Source organism: Siphateles boraxobius, unplaced genomic scaffold (assembly GCF_051911475.1).
Source record: "Siphateles boraxobius isolate OS27281-9 unplaced genomic scaffold, OSU_SipBor_1 19, whole genome shotgun sequence".
Taxonomy (NCBI): Eukaryota; Metazoa; Chordata; class Actinopteri; order Cypriniformes; family Leuciscidae; genus Siphateles; species Siphateles boraxobius.
In genome coordinates, this window is record NW_027508799.1 from 1,301,575 (window position 1) to 1,316,715 (window position 15,141).

General features: G+C 44.6%; 5 non-coding genes across 5 annotated transcripts; all 5 read left to right on the top strand.

Moving 5' to 3' along the window:
* Positions 1-1,836: 1,836 nt before the first annotated feature.
* trnaf-gaa (transfer RNA phenylalanine (anticodon GAA)) lies at positions 1,837-1,909 on the top strand. The gene has a single exon. It is a non-coding gene; the product is annotated as a tRNA-Phe (tRNA).
* A 403-nt stretch (positions 1,910-2,312) lies between these two features.
* trnaq-cug (transfer RNA glutamine (anticodon CUG)) lies at positions 2,313-2,384 on the top strand. The gene has a single exon. It is a non-coding gene; the product is annotated as a tRNA-Gln (tRNA).
* A 2,236-nt stretch (positions 2,385-4,620) lies between these two features.
* trnaf-gaa (transfer RNA phenylalanine (anticodon GAA)) lies at positions 4,621-4,693 on the top strand. Its single transcript has one exon. It is a non-coding gene; the product is annotated as a tRNA-Phe (tRNA).
* Positions 4,694-5,096: 403 nt separating this feature from the next.
* trnaq-cug (transfer RNA glutamine (anticodon CUG)) lies at positions 5,097-5,168 on the top strand. The gene has a single exon. It is a non-coding gene; the product is annotated as a tRNA-Gln (tRNA).
* A 9,298-nt stretch (positions 5,169-14,466) lies between these two features.
* On the top strand, positions 14,467-14,539 carry trnaf-gaa (transfer RNA phenylalanine (anticodon GAA)). Its single transcript has one exon. It is a non-coding gene; the product is annotated as a tRNA-Phe (tRNA).
* The last annotated feature ends 602 nt before the right edge of the window (positions 14,540-15,141 follow it).

The window sequence follows — 15,141 nt, forward strand, 5'->3', positions numbered from 1 at the left end:
AGGATGGACAGCACTGGAGAATGCAGGCATCGATCCCACTACCTCTCGCTTGCGTCTACTGCTTCCTACCGATTGAGCCAAAGTAAGCCCAAAGTAAGCCCACGTGAGCCAATCGTGTTTCTCTGCTGTGACTTACTTTTGACCAATCGCGTTCTCTCCTGTGGCTTACTTTTGACCAATCGTTTTTCTCTCCTGTGGCTTACTTTTGACCAATCGCCTTTCTCTCTTGTGGCTTACTTTTGACCAATCGCGTTTCACTCCTGGCTCTGCTCCTGTGGCTTACTTTTGACCAATCGGCGACCGCTATTATTATCGTCATCTTTGCAATCTTTGCAACAGGTAAGTCTATTCTTCACGACTGTATAATCGATCATTATTCATTCATAAACAGTGTTTGTTTTTGGACAATTAAACATGCCAATAAAGCTAGCTAGCGTGTAATAGCACACGTTTTATTCTGTACATGTGAACCTGCAACTTTACCATGATATACAGTAAAAAACATGCCACTACTGTCAAGATAATTAGCCGACCGCTAATTAAGCTATATCCTCCTTAAACCATTTTTTTTGTTGTTGTTAATTTAGTATTTTTTTGTGTCATTCATTACATTATTATATACATTACTCCAGCCCACGTGCCCACCACCACTGTGCCCACTGCATCTGTCCTCACTGATGCTGTGCCCACTGCCACTGTGTCTGTTCCTCCTCCACCTACTGCCACTAAGAACAGGCCACTGCTGGCGACCAATGTGTAGGCCCTGTTGGCGCGGGGGAAGCATTTATTTGCTTCACAGCTGGCACAAAAGATTTTGTCTCCAGCCAAACCCTGTAAGTGGGTAAGTTTTTTCTTTTTTCTCCAGCCACTGCAGGCTCGAGAGGCCCTGCTCCTGCCCCGGCTCGTGCTACTGCCCCTGCTCCTGCCCCTTATCCTGCTCCTCCAGCATTGTGGACCCCTGGCCAGGTGTCCCAGTCGCCTGCAGAGCTTCCTGTCCACTGGAAAGAGCAACTCCAATCTTTCCAGCAAGGCCTTCAACCCCTGTCCCTCTGCACCAGGACCATCCTCACTACAGCCACCCACAGGACTGCAGCGCCCTGCCCAGCCTCCTCTGCAGTCTCCTCCTCTGCGGCCTGCCCAGCCTCCTCTGCAGTCTCCTCCTCTGCGCCCTGCCCAGCCCCTCTGCAGTCTCCTCCTCTGCGCCCTGCTCAGCCTCCTCTGCAGTCTCCTCCACAGCCTTCTGTCCAGCCAAGTGCTGCCTCTGCTCCTGCAACATCAACTGGGTCCAGTGTTGCAGACCAGGCTCCTGTAAGTAAGCTTCTCATTAATGCGTGTGCAGGTCCTGCAGCGTGATTTCCAATGACCACAAAAAAGAGGCCGCATTTCCTCTGTGCTGGAAACTTTGCACTGGCTACCTTTTAATAGTAGATTTAATCAAAAAATTGCGCTTTAAGCCATGGAAGCTGAAATGTTTGCGGCCCGGCAGCAGCAGGGAGGATGTATGTTTCGGATCGTTGGTCTAGGGGTATGATTCTCGCTTAGGGTGCGAGAGGTCCGGGGTTCAAATCCCAGACGAGCCCATTATTAGGCTTTGCTTTTAATCTCTTCAGCCTGATTAGGGCAACCAGGATATTTGTGAGAAATTGGGGATAAAATGTGCCAGAGAGAGGCCGGTTAGCTCAGTTGCTTAGAGCGTGGTGCTAATAACGCCAAGGTGGCGGGTTTTCATCCCCGTACGGGCCACTCATTTTCTCTCTGGGACCTTCGCTCTGCTCTTCTCGAAAATGACGGGCGGTCTCCCAGACATCCCTGCTGGCTAAACCATACAAGTATCTGGCCGAAATAGCTCAGTTGTGAGAGCGTTAGACTGAAGATCTAAAGGTCCCTGGTTCAATACCGGGTTTCGGCAGAGGAACCAGGTCCGCCTCTTTTAGTCTACCTGATTCCACCTAGCCTCATCGCTATCTGCCTCTCAGACAGCCAGCTAGCAGAGTGTGTTGGTTCCATGGTGTAATGATTAGCACTCTGGGCTTTGAATCCAGAAATCTGAGTTCAAATCTCGGTGGAACCTTTTTAGGTTCTTTGCGGAAGGGAGGGAAAAAACAGAAGTGATGCGCAACTGCTGACGTGGCGGTGAAATTGGCACTCTCAAACCGAGTCGGAATTGGGGAAACATGGGCTTAAAAAGCAAAGTCTTCATTTGCTCCTTGCTATCGTGCTTCTGGACTCAATGACTTAAATCCTTGCTATCGTGCTTCTGGACTCAATGACTTAAATCTCTGCTGCTCATGGGAAAAGTTGACACACGCCAAGGTTCCATGGTGTAATGGTTAGCACTCTGGGCTCTGAATCCAGCGATCCGAGTTCAAATCTCGGTGGGACCTGCTTTTGCCAGGAATGTGTGCAGTACCTCGTTCAAAAAAACTTTTTCGGCAGCACTGAGCCGCAAGAGCTCATCTAGGTAGTGCCCCTTGAAGTGGGGCGTAAAAAGGATGGATAGCACTGGAGAATGCAGGCATCGATCCCGCTACCTCTCGCATGCTAAGCGAGCGCTCCACCATTTGAGCTAATTCCCCTCGATGATGGAGAGGAGGTGTCCATCGCGCTCAAAGACAAAGACGAGGTGCGATCACTGGCTACCTTTTAATTGTAGATTCGAGTTCAAATCTCGGTGGGACCTGCATTTGCCAGGAATGTGTGCAGTACCTCGTTCGAAAAAACATTTTCGGCAGCACTGAGCCGTAAGAGCTCATCTAGGTAGTGCCCCTTGAAGGGGGGCGTAAAAAGGATGGACAGCACTGGAGAATGCAGGCATCGATCCCACTACCTCTCGCTTGCGCCTACTGCTTCCTACCGATTGAGCCAAAGTAAGCCCAAAGTAAGCCCACGTGAGCCAATCGTGTTTCTCTGCTGTGACTTACTTTTGACCAATCGCGTTCTCTCCTGTGGCTTACTTTTGACCAATCGTTTTTCTCTCCTGTGGCTTACTTTTGACCAATCGCCTTTCTCTCTTGTGGCTTACTTTTGACCAATCGCGTTTCACTCCTGGCTCTGCTCCTGTGGCTTACTTTTGACCAATCGGCGACCGCTATTATTATCGTCATCTTTGCAATCTTTGCAACAGGTAAGTCTATTCTTCACGACTGTATAATCGATCATTATTCATTCATAAACAGTGTTTGTTTTTGGACAATTAAACATGCCAATAAAGCTAGCTAGCGTGTAATAGCACACGTTTTATTCTGTACATGTGAACCTGCAACTTTACCATGATATACAGTAAAAAACATGCCACTACTGTCAAGATAATTAGCCGACCGCTAATTAAGCTATATCCTCCTTAAACCATTTTTTTGTTGTTGTTAATTTAGTATTTTTTTGTGTCATTCATTACATTATTATATACATTACTCCAGCCCACGTGCCCACCACCACTGTGCCCACTGCATCTGTCCTCACTGATGCTGTGCCCACTGCCACTGTGTCTGTTCCTCCTCCACCTACTGCCACTAAGAACAGGCCACTGCTGGCGACCAATGTGTAGGCCCTGTTGGCGCGGGGGAAGCATTTATTTGCTTCACAGCTGGCACAAAAGATTTTGTCTCCAGCCAAACCCTGTAAGTGGGTAAGTTTTTTCTTTTTTCTCCAGCCACTGCAGGCTCGAGAGGCCCTGCTCCTGCCCCGGCTCGTGCTACTGCCCCTGCTCCTGCCCCTTATCCTGCTCCTCCAGCATTGTGGACCCCTGGCCAGGTGTCCCAGTCGCCTGCAGAGCTTCCTGTCCACTGGAAAGAGCAACTCCAATCTTTCCAGCAAGGCCTTCAACACCTGTCCCTCTGCACCAGGACCATCCTCACTACAGCCACCCACAGGACTGCAGCGCCCTGCCCAGCCTCCTCTGCAGTCTCCTCCTCTGCGGCCTGCCCAGCCTCCTCTGCAGTCTCCTCCTCTGCGCCCTGCCCAGCCCCTCTGCAGTCTCCTCCTCTGCGCCCTGCTCAGCCTCCTCTGCAGTCTCCTCCACAGCCTTCTGTCCAGCCAAGTGCTGCCTCTGTTCCTGCAACATCAACTGGGTCCAGTGTTGCAGACCAGGCTCCTGTAAGTAAGCTTCTCATTATTCGTGTGCAGGTCCTGCAGCGTGATTTCCAATGACCACAAAAAAAGAGGCCGCATTTCCTCTGTGCTGGAAACTTTGCACTGGCTACCTTTTAATAGTAGATTTAATCAAAAAATTGCGCTTTAAGCCATGGAAGCTGAAATGTTTGCGGCCCGGCAGCAGCAGGGAGGATGTATGTTTCGGATCGTTGGTCTAGGGGTATGATTCTCGCTTAGGGTGCGAGAGGTCCGGGGTTCAAATCCCAGACGAGCCCATTATTAGGCTTTGCTTTTAATCTCTTCAGCCTGATTAGGGCAACCAGGATATTTGTGAGAAATTGGGGATAAAATGTGCCAGAGAGAGGCCGGTTAGCTCAGTTGCTTAGAGCGTGGTGCTAATAACGCCAAGGTGGCGGGTTTTCATCCCAGTACGGGCCACTCATTTTCTCTCTGGGACCTTCGCTCTGCTCTTCTCGAAAATGACGGGCGGTCTCCCAGACATCCCTGCTGGCTAAACCATACAAGTATCTGGCCGAAATAGCTCAGTTGGGAGAGCGTTAGACTGAAGATCTAAAGGTCCCTGGTTCAATACCGGGTTTCGGCAGAGGAACCACGTCCGCCTCTTTTAGTCTACCTGATTCCACCTAGCCTCATCGCTATCTGCCTCTCAGACAGCCAGCTAGCAGAGTGTGTTGGTTCCATGGTGTAATGATTAGCACTCTGGGCTTTGAATCCAGAAATCTGAGTTCAAATCTCGGTGGAACCTTTTTAGGTTATTTGCGGAAGGGAGGGAAAAAACAGAAGTGATGCGCAACTGCTGACGTGGCGGTGAAATTGGCACTCTCAAACCGAGTCGGAATTGGGGAAACATGGGCTTAAAAAGCAAAGGCTTCATTTGCTCCTTGCTATCGTGCTTCTGGACTCAATGACTTAAATCCTTGCTATCGTGCTTCTGGACTCAATGACTTAAATCTCTGCTGCTCATGGGAAAAGTTGACACACGCCAAGGTTCCATGGTGTAATGGTTAGCACTCTGGGCTCTGAATCCAGCGATCCGAGTTCAAATCTCGGTGGGACCTGCTTTTGCCAGGAATGTGTGCAGTGCCTCGTTCGAAAAAACTTTTTCGGCAGCACTGAGCCGCAAGAGCTCATCTAGGTAGTGCCCCTTGAAGTGGGGCGTAAAAAGGATGGACAGCACTGGAGAATGCAGGCATCGATCCCACTACCTCTCGCTTGCGCCTACTGCTTCCTACCGATTGAGCCAAAGTAAGCCCAAAGTAAGCCCACGTGAGCCAATTGTGTTTCTCTGCTGTGGCTTACTTTTGACCAATCGTGTTCTCTCCTGTGGCTTACTTTTGACCAATCGTGTTTCTCTCCTGTGGCTTACTTTTGACCAATCGCCTTTCTCTCCTGTGGCTTACTTTTGACCAATCGCGTTTCTCTCCTGGCTCTGCTCCTGTGGCTTACTTTTGACCAATCGGCGACCGCTGTTATTATCGTCATCTTTGCAATCTTTGCAACAGTTAAGTCTATTCTTCACGACTCTATAATCGATCATTATTTATTCATAAACAGTGTTTGTTTTTAGACAATTAAACATGGCAATAAAGCCAGCTAGCGTGTAATAGCACACGTTTTCTTCTGTACATGTGAACCTGCAACTTTACCATGATATACAGTAAAAAAAATTGTCACTACTGTCAAGATAATTAGCCGACCGCTAATTAAGCTATATCCTCCTTAAACCATTTTTTTGTTGTTGTTAATTTAGTATTTTTTGTGTCATTCATTACATTATTTTGAGCACAAGAAGATTTTTACTAAAACCTTTAAAAAAAAAAGTTTAATTCATATATGTTATACTATACTATGTTATACACCAGTATACATATTTATGTTATCTTTTTAAATACTATGTTATACATATTTAAAAAGACATGAATAGGCAAAAACAAGTGTTTTTTTGTTTCAACAAATGATTCTCAACTATGTTATAAAAGATATACCAAAACGATTTGATATACCATTTTAAGTTTTAGATCTGTTTGATGATCATATTATTATGAATTGTCATAAACGCCTTTATGTTATATTTGGTGTTTCTTAGTAATCTCTGCCACAAAAGCTAAACAAAACAAAACAATTTAAGCATGGCATGATACCAGCAAGATTGTACCAAGAAGTGTTATTTATTTTCTTATTAATTAGTTCATCACACTATTTACAATTTGTACACAAGGCAATTCAAAGTGATTCACAGTTGTATAAAAAACAATAATGCTTATGCTCATAATAATAATAATCATTAATTATTATAATATTATAATAATTAATTACATAAAAAAAATGCTGTAGTAAAATACTGTAGGATTACAAATTTTATTTTAAATGTATAATTGAGCTTCCAATACAATAGCATAGAAACTGAGAAAGTTTATTAGTGTGAATTTTGTATCTAAGGTAAATGATGTCACAAACCTGCCTGTTCCTGTCTGTCCAGCTCTCTATTGTAAGTTAAATTGGTCAGAGCACTGAGACTATCACCTTTTGTCTTTATGCACTGCCTGGCCATTAAGATAATGTGAAGGTATCGGTGAAGAGTCTGGCTGATTGGATTAGGATATTTACATTACACTGTTATGCTGATTGGATTAGGATTGGTAACACTCTCAGTCTAGGGCACATCCTTAACCCAGATGCCTCATTTGCATGCTTTTGTTTCCACCTTTATGTAACTCCTCCTCCTGAAAGGGTATATGAACTAAATGTATACTGCCTTAGTTAGACTTGATTGAGATGACTACAGCGACGAAATAAAGAACTTATACCTCAACAATCTCCTGGTTTGCAACTCTATCTTTTCTACACTTGAGAAGAAGAAGTTCACAACAGATGGTGCCCTGTGACCCGGATGGAGAAACTGAAACTCAACAAAGAATGAACTTTTGAAACCTCAAAGCTCAAAGATCTCAACAAAGATCTGACTTTCCAGTTCCAGACTGAATCTTTTGAATCCAGAAAGATCTCAACAAAGCTGCCTGAGTTCGCGAACTGAATCTCAACAAAGATCTCAACAAAGCTGACTGTGTTCCAGAACTGAATCTCAACAAAGATCTCAACAAAGCTAACTGAGTTCCAGAACCAAGCTCAACAAAGATCTCTGACTGAGTTTCCAGACGGAATTTTTTCCATACAACAATAATTTGGTGAGTTTCACTCCATTCAAAGAACCGTTGAAAAACCAGTAAAAATTATCCTCTGTGCCGTCAGAGAAAGAGTTATCAGACAGCTGTAGTGTTTGATTACCTAAAGTTATCCTTTAAAAGTTGTCTTTTAAAGATGAAAATATATCCTCTGTTCAGGCAGGGACGTTTTTAACATCACATGTTAAAAAGATATCCTCTGTGTCAGGCAGGGAAGATTAGTATTATTTTGCTAATTATTTGTTTTGTTGTTTGTTACCTTGTGGTGTTACCCTCTAAAAAAATTCTTTTAGAGAAGAGAGTTTGATTCTCTGAATAGTCAGGGAAGTTGTTGGTATCCTCTGTGCAGACAGGGAAGATTTTAGCATTCAAGTTAAAATATTGTTAGTCTCTGTGCAAGCAGAGAAGAGGTAGTCTTACAGGCTATTTATTTTGGTTACCCTTTTAAAAGTTTTTCTTTTAGAGAGGAAAGTTTGATCCTCTGTTTCAGGCAGGGAAGAGTTAGCAATACATGCTAGTAATTTTGTTTTATCCTCTAAAAAGTTAGGAAGGTGAAAGATCCTTTCCGTTTCCTTCAGGGAAGATTAGCGTAACGTGCTAATATTTTGTGTTTCATCCTCTGTTTCTGGCAGGGAAGTTAAATGTGATGTGTTGGTAACAAGGAAGTTTAACAATAGTTGATTTGTGTTAACAAGCGTACCCTCTGTAATCAGAGAAGTTTAGTGTTTGTTTGTGTGGTAACAAAGAAATCCACAAAATGATTAAGAAAAGTGCTAGACTAATCTCCACAACTAAAAAAGGTGGTCTTGCTAATCCTTTGTGGTCAGATAGCGAATTTAAAACACTGTTAGGAGAACAGATGGATCTAATAGTCACTGAAAAAGTTAGACAAGAACTAACACAGAAATATGAGATTCATCCAGATAAGATTTGGTCTATTGAAGAATGCAAGAAGGTGTTAGGTGCATGTATCAGAAAGAAAAACATGAAAGGCATAATCTGTTGCCATAGGGAATTTAGCTTATCCATTGCACAAGAACAATCTAGGTGTATAGCTAAATTAAAAGAACAGAACAAACAAATGCACACTAAGGTGGGCCATAACAAGGCCTCAACCAAATGTGACTCAGAAGACCAACAGTCAGATGAAACTTATCCTGACTTAAAAGCATTCTTTGAAACAGATGTAGACATCCCATCAGTAACTGATAAGCCTGTAGATTCAGTAAAGGTTTGTGTTGCAAGAAGATCTCAGGGAATTGAGGGAACTGAAAGTGTTCCTACCAACTCTTCTGTTGTCCAAAACCAAACTGTTGCCAAAGTACTCGGACCTAGAGACATAGAAAGACTATCCCAAAGCTTACCTTCAGTACGCACTGATGTTTCTGAATTTAGAAGGGCATTGATCAGTCAAATGCGTCTTTACGACATGTCGTTGGCAGAAGTCACACAGCTGATGTCACAAATTCTAACTGAATCTGAATTCAACAGTTTGAGTCTGCTGTTACTTCTGAACTACAACATGCCAGAAAAGATGAATTGAGAGAGGGAGTTCTGAAAGCGTTGAAGAACATTGTTGGACCTAAAATTGACTGGTCGAAGATCACTAGTTCTTTACAGAAGAAGGGTGAAACTGTTAGTGAGTACACTCAAAGATTTTGCCAGTCAGCAGCAGCATACAGTGGTATAGCTGACACTTCAGAGAAGGTGCTAGAAGATAATGGTCCCCTAGTTCGCACATGGTTTGATGGTCTGTTGTCAGAACATAGAAAAGCATTGCCTTTCTTAGACTTAACATGGTCCACTAGAACCATACAAAACAACTTAGACAGTTTGGCTGCATGGGAAAGAAGCTCTGATGACAAGGAAAGAGTAAAAATTGCTACAGCATCCTTTAAGGTCAACACAGAGAATCAACAGAAACGCAAATGTCCTAAGAGAGAGGGCAGTAGTTGTTATTATTGTGGTAAACATGGACATTGGGGAAAAGAGTGTAGGAAAAACAAAAAGAACTTTAAACAAGTTAACAATGTTACTCAGCTCCTACTCAGTCTGCTTGCTACTCTGAAGCAGCCCGTCCCCTCGTCATTAAACTGGGGCAGCTGGTTGACGCGTTAAACATTTGGGCTGTGAGTGCTTTATTTCCCCACTAACTTGCAACAGAGATAAAATACTTCTTTTTTTGTTTAATAGAACAAAAGGAAAGTGACTATCTCAGTTTTTTCCTTTGGGGGACACTGGTTAAAGTAGACTCACAGCCTTAAATGTTATTTTACAGCACAGGCCTTTCATCATTAATAGTGTTAGGTCAGACTGTAAACGTAAAAAAAGCCCTCATGCAGTGTCCACAATAATCCCGAATATTGTCTTACAGCGTGCACCTGTCACGAATCCGTCCTCATGTATGATGTCTGCTATGACTGAAGTTTTGTTAGAGGATGAAGGAGAAATTACTCACGATTGTGTTACGCTTACATATACACCTATGAGTGAAGTAAAAGAAAAAGGTAACAGACGAGCAGGTTATGCAGTAACGTCCACCACGGAAGTGTTAGCTTCAGGACGTCTTCCAGATCATTTTTCAGCTCAAGCTGCAGAACTAGTAGCCCTAACAAGAGCATGCAAGCTAGCTTCAGGATCAGTTGCTAATATCTACACAGATTCCAGATATGCTTTTGGGGTAATTCATGATTTTGGTGTCATTTGGCAAACCAGACAGTTTATAACTTCTGCTGGATCCCCCATTAAGCATGCTGAATTAGTGAAAGATCTAATGTTTTCCATGAAACTTCCAAAGAAATTAGCAGTGATCAAAGTGAAAGCACATCTCACAACTAATACTACAGAAGCTAAAGGTAATGCTCTTGCTGATATGGCAGCTAAACAGGCTTGTTTCTATGCAACTGTACAAGTGTGTTCAGGTAGTGCAGCACAGAAGACAATTATGCCTCCTGAATCAATAATTGATCTGTACAAAGACGTTCCTCTGTATGAAGCATGGACATGGTTAGACAAAGGAGCCACAGTGGATTCATCTGGTTGCTGGACCAAAGGGGGAAAGTATGTCGCTCCCGAATCACTGCTGCCATATTTGGCTCAACAAATACACAGTTTAGGTCACAGTGGTCCAGCAACGATGAATCACAGGTTCTCAAATCAGTGGTGGAATCCAAAATTCAGAAATGTAGCCACAGAAACAGCCAAGAGGTGTGTTACATGTCAGAAAAATAATGATATACCAGCAGCCACTACACCAGCAGCACATACCCCAGCTCCACCAGGACCATTTCGTCACCTGCAAGTTGATTACATATCATTGCCTCGTTGTAAGGGAAAAACTGATGTTTTGGTAGTAATAGACAAGTTCTCAAGATGGGTAGAAGCTTATCCAACAGGGCGTGCTACAGCTGCACATACTGCTAAATGTCTTGTCACTGATTTCATTCCCAGATGGGGATTACCAGATTGGATTGACTCAGATCAAGGTACACACTTCACAGGACAGATAGTCAAGGAAGTGTCTAGAATGTTGCAGATTAAGTGGAACCTCCACTGCCCCTATAGGCCACAAGCATCAGGACAGGTTGAACGTGCAAACAGAACAATCAAAATCAGGCTAAGCAAAATGCATCAGGAAGGAGTACCATGGGTTGAAGCGTTGCCAGCAGTACTGTGTAGTATGAGAGCATCACCTAACAGAACAGTAGGACTGAGCCCTCATGAGATTATTACTGGACGCCCCATGCAGATGCCAGGTGTGATTGATCTTAGAAATGCTGATGTACACATTACCTCAGATGCCCTGATTGCTTACTGTGAAAACCTAACAAAGGCGGTACAGAGTGCCAGAGGGAGAGTTGAGTCATGTTGGCAGACTTCACCAGAAGGGGGACACACAATCATCCCAGGTCAATGGGTCATGATAAAGTCATTCAGAAATAAGCCATTAGAACCAAAGTGGCATGGGCCACATCAAGTAATGTTGATTACAGCCGCTGCAGTATTGTGTCAGGGAAGGAAAACCTGGACTCATTGTACACACTGTAAGGTTGTTCCCCCACCAACAGGGATAGGTTAGGACACAGAACCAGTGAGGAGCCCCGGGAAGAACCGAATGCAATAGGCTTCGGGGGTTAACCCTGGGGTGAAGACTCCCTCATAGGCCCTATCCTAGTCCATCCTTACCTCACTGTTCTTTAGGTGTCAAAGGAATTAAGAAATAGGGAGAGATGGAACGACAATAGCAGACCCAGAAAAAGTTTACAACCCTAGTGTTTGAACAAATACTGCTCTACTGCTTAGCAGACTCGGAAAAGTTTACAACCCTAGTGTTTGAACAAATACTGCTCTCCTGTCTTTTGTTTTCTTTCTTACTCTGTGCAGATACCACTGATGACTTCCCGAGACCCATACGCACTGACCTCGTCATCTGCGTATGAAGCCACAAGAAAACCTCAAGAAACAACTTGACCCTCTTCCGAGCCAACTATCACAAAAGGATAAAGAAAAGAAAAAAAAAAAATACACAACGCAGAGACTCACATACGAAACCTTCAGTCATCCATCAACATGATCAAGATTGTCGTACCAGTAACATCACAGACACTCTCGCTTCGCACAAGATAATGATCTTACAGAACAGAGTGGCCTTAGATTACATTCTAGCAACGGAAGGAGCCTGCACCATCATCGGACCTGAGTGCTGCACCGGGTTTTAATGGATCCAACAGAGAACTTGAACAAAATCCAACAAGACATTCTTGATCTTTCAGCAAAATTACACCAGATGACTGAAGTAAATTTTTCATGGTTCGGAAACTTGATTGGGAAACCCTGGCTGTGGATAAAGGAAATAGCAATTCTGCTGTTATTTCTTCTAATAGCGTACTATCTATGTGTCCACAGTATCAAGTGTTTCATTCAACAAATGACTCACGCCCCTCACAAAGAAATGACAGTTCCAAACAGAAAAGACTATTACCCTTAAGAACTTCACGGACCCTAAATTTGCATGTTTGTTTCTGTGTCAGCATGCAATTGCAGAAAAGCAAACATAGAACACGCATTATGTGCCTGTAACGATCACAAGTTACAAGAATGAACTTTTAAGTCTTTAAATTTGTATTTTGTGAGAGTTATTTAGAACTCTCAAAGGGGGAACTGTAGGATTACAAATTTTATTTTAAATGTATAATTGAGCTTCCAATACAATAGCATAGAAACTGAGAAAGTTTATTAGTGTGAATTTTGTATCTAAGGTAAATGATGTCACAAACCTGCCTGTTCCTGTCTGTCCAGCTCTCTATTGTAAGTTAAATTGGTCAGAGCACTGAGACTATCACCTTTTGTCTTTATGCACTGCCTGGCCATTAAGATAATGTGAAGGTATCGGTGAAGAGTCTGGCTGATTGGATTAGGATATTTACATTACACTGTTATGCTGATTGGATTAGGATTGGTAACACTCTCAGTCTAGGGCACATCCTTAACCCAGATGCCTCATTTGCATGCTTTTGTTTCCACCTTTATGTAACTCCTCCTCCTGAAAGGGTATATGAACTAAATGTATACTGCCTTAGTTAGACTTGATTGAGATGACTACAGCGACGAAATAAAGAACTTATACCTCAACAATCTCCTGGTTTGCAACTCTATCTTTTCTACACTTGAGAAGAAGAAGTTCACAACAATACTTTCAGTTGGAATATGACAGCTATGTAACGTTCTGTTTATGCCTGTGTCCTTTCAGATTATGTATGCATACCCGGTTTTACGAAGAACCTCTGAGGGTCGACTCCTTATGGGGCCAACTGAGGAGGCCAATAGGAGGAAGATCGTGTTGGCAGGGAGGGCCAGGTGTAAAGAGGAGGTCTTGGCTGAGGCCACTGCCTTTGTGAGGCAGAATGGAGGGAATCCTGGAGACCAGTTCCTGGTTCTGGCTCACTGCAAGATCCAGTTTGGGAAACACCAGGGTCAGAGGTTCCTCAGGCTGCTGAAGAACTCACTGTGGTATGCCTGCTATCTGGTCAGCAGCATTTTGGGGGAGGAGGAGAGGGACAACCCGCTGTCGGACAACAAACACCGGTTCCTCAGATACACCTCGCAGATCAGGGAGGTAGGCGAGGCTGTAGAGGTGTATCAGAAAAAAACAGGCCATGCTGCAGGATGCCCACAGGACAGGAGACTCTTGGTGTCTGATGGTGGAGTTTGGGGATTTTAAGGGTAGGTCAATAAAGGAGGTGTATGAGGACCCAAGCAAGGAGGCCCAGGCTCTCATCACCTACCTGAAGAAGGCAAAGGCCGGGCCTAACACCAATATGGCCCTTTTCAAAGCATACGTGCTGAAGAGGCAGGCTCCAGCCCACGTGCCCACCGCCACTGTGCCCACTGCATCTGTCCTCACTGCTGCTGTGCCCACTGCCACTGTGTCTGTTCCTCCTCCACCTACTGCCACTAAGAACAGCCCACTGCTGGCGACCAATGTGAAGGCCCTGTTGGCGCGGGGGAAGCATTTATTTGCTTCACAGCTGGCACAAAAGATTTTGTCTCCAGCCAAACCCTGTAAGTGGGTAAGTTTTTTCTTTTTTCTCCAGCCACTGCAGGCTCGAGAGGCCCTGCTCCTGCCCCGGCTCGTGCTACTGCCCCTGCTCCTGCCCCTTATCCTGCTCCTCCAGCATTGTGGACCCCTGGCCAGGTGTCCCAGTCGCCTGCAGAGCTTCCTGTCCACTGGAAAGAGCAACTCCCATCTTTCCAGCAAGGCTTTCAACCCCTGTCCCTCTGCACCAAGACCATCCTCACTACAGCCACCCACAGGACTCCTGGGACTTTGAATCCAGCGATTCGAGTTAAAATCTCGGTGGAACCTTTTTAGGATCTTTGCGGAAGGGAGGGGAAAAACAGAGGTGATGTGCAACTGCTGACGTGGCGGTGAAATTGGCACTCTCAAACCGAGTCGGAATTGGGGAAACATGGGCTTAAAAAGCAAAGGCTTCTTTTGCTCCTTGCTATCGCGCTTCTGGACTGAATGACTTACATCTCTGCACCACAAGGGAAAAGTTGACACACGCCGAGGTTCCATGGTGTAAGGGTTCGCACTCTGGGCTCTGAATCCAGTGATCCGAATTCAAATCTCGGTGGGACCTTCATTTGCCAGGCTAAACAGCACAAGTACCTGGCCGAAATAGCTCAGTTGGGAGAGTGTTAGACTGAAGATCTAAAGGTCCCTGGTTCAATCTCGGGTTTCGGCAGAGGAACCACGCCCGCCTCCTTTAGGCTACCTGATTCCACCTAGCCTCATCGCTATCTGCCTCTCAGACAGACAGCTGGGAGGGTGTGTTGGTTCCATGGTGTAATGGTTAGCACTCTGGGCTAGGTGGCGATCCGAGTTCAAATCTCGGTAGAACCTTTTTAGGTTCTTCGCGGAAGGGAGGGAAAAAACAGAGGTGATGCGCAACTGCTGACGTGGCGGTGAAATTGGCACTCTCAAACCGAGTCGGAATTGGGGAAACATAGGGTGCTTCTCAATATCCCTCCTCGTCTCCTCGTTCCTCTGTCCTCCATCCTATGACCCGGAAACCGATCGAGCTCAGCCATCTTGAAGGACATCTCAATTACCTAATTGCACCGCGAGGAGGCGAGGATCGAGGAGTGAGGAGGCTTTCAGAGGACTCATGAGCGAGGATACACAGGTGTATCCTATGCGGAAGTGTTTTATTGACTAAACGTGACGCACGTATACATTCTCCTCCCCCTTCACATCGGTCACAATCTGTTTTAAAGTATACTTTACCTTTGCAGTTTATATAAACCACACATTACACATATTTCAACAGGGTATCTTGCTTTATTA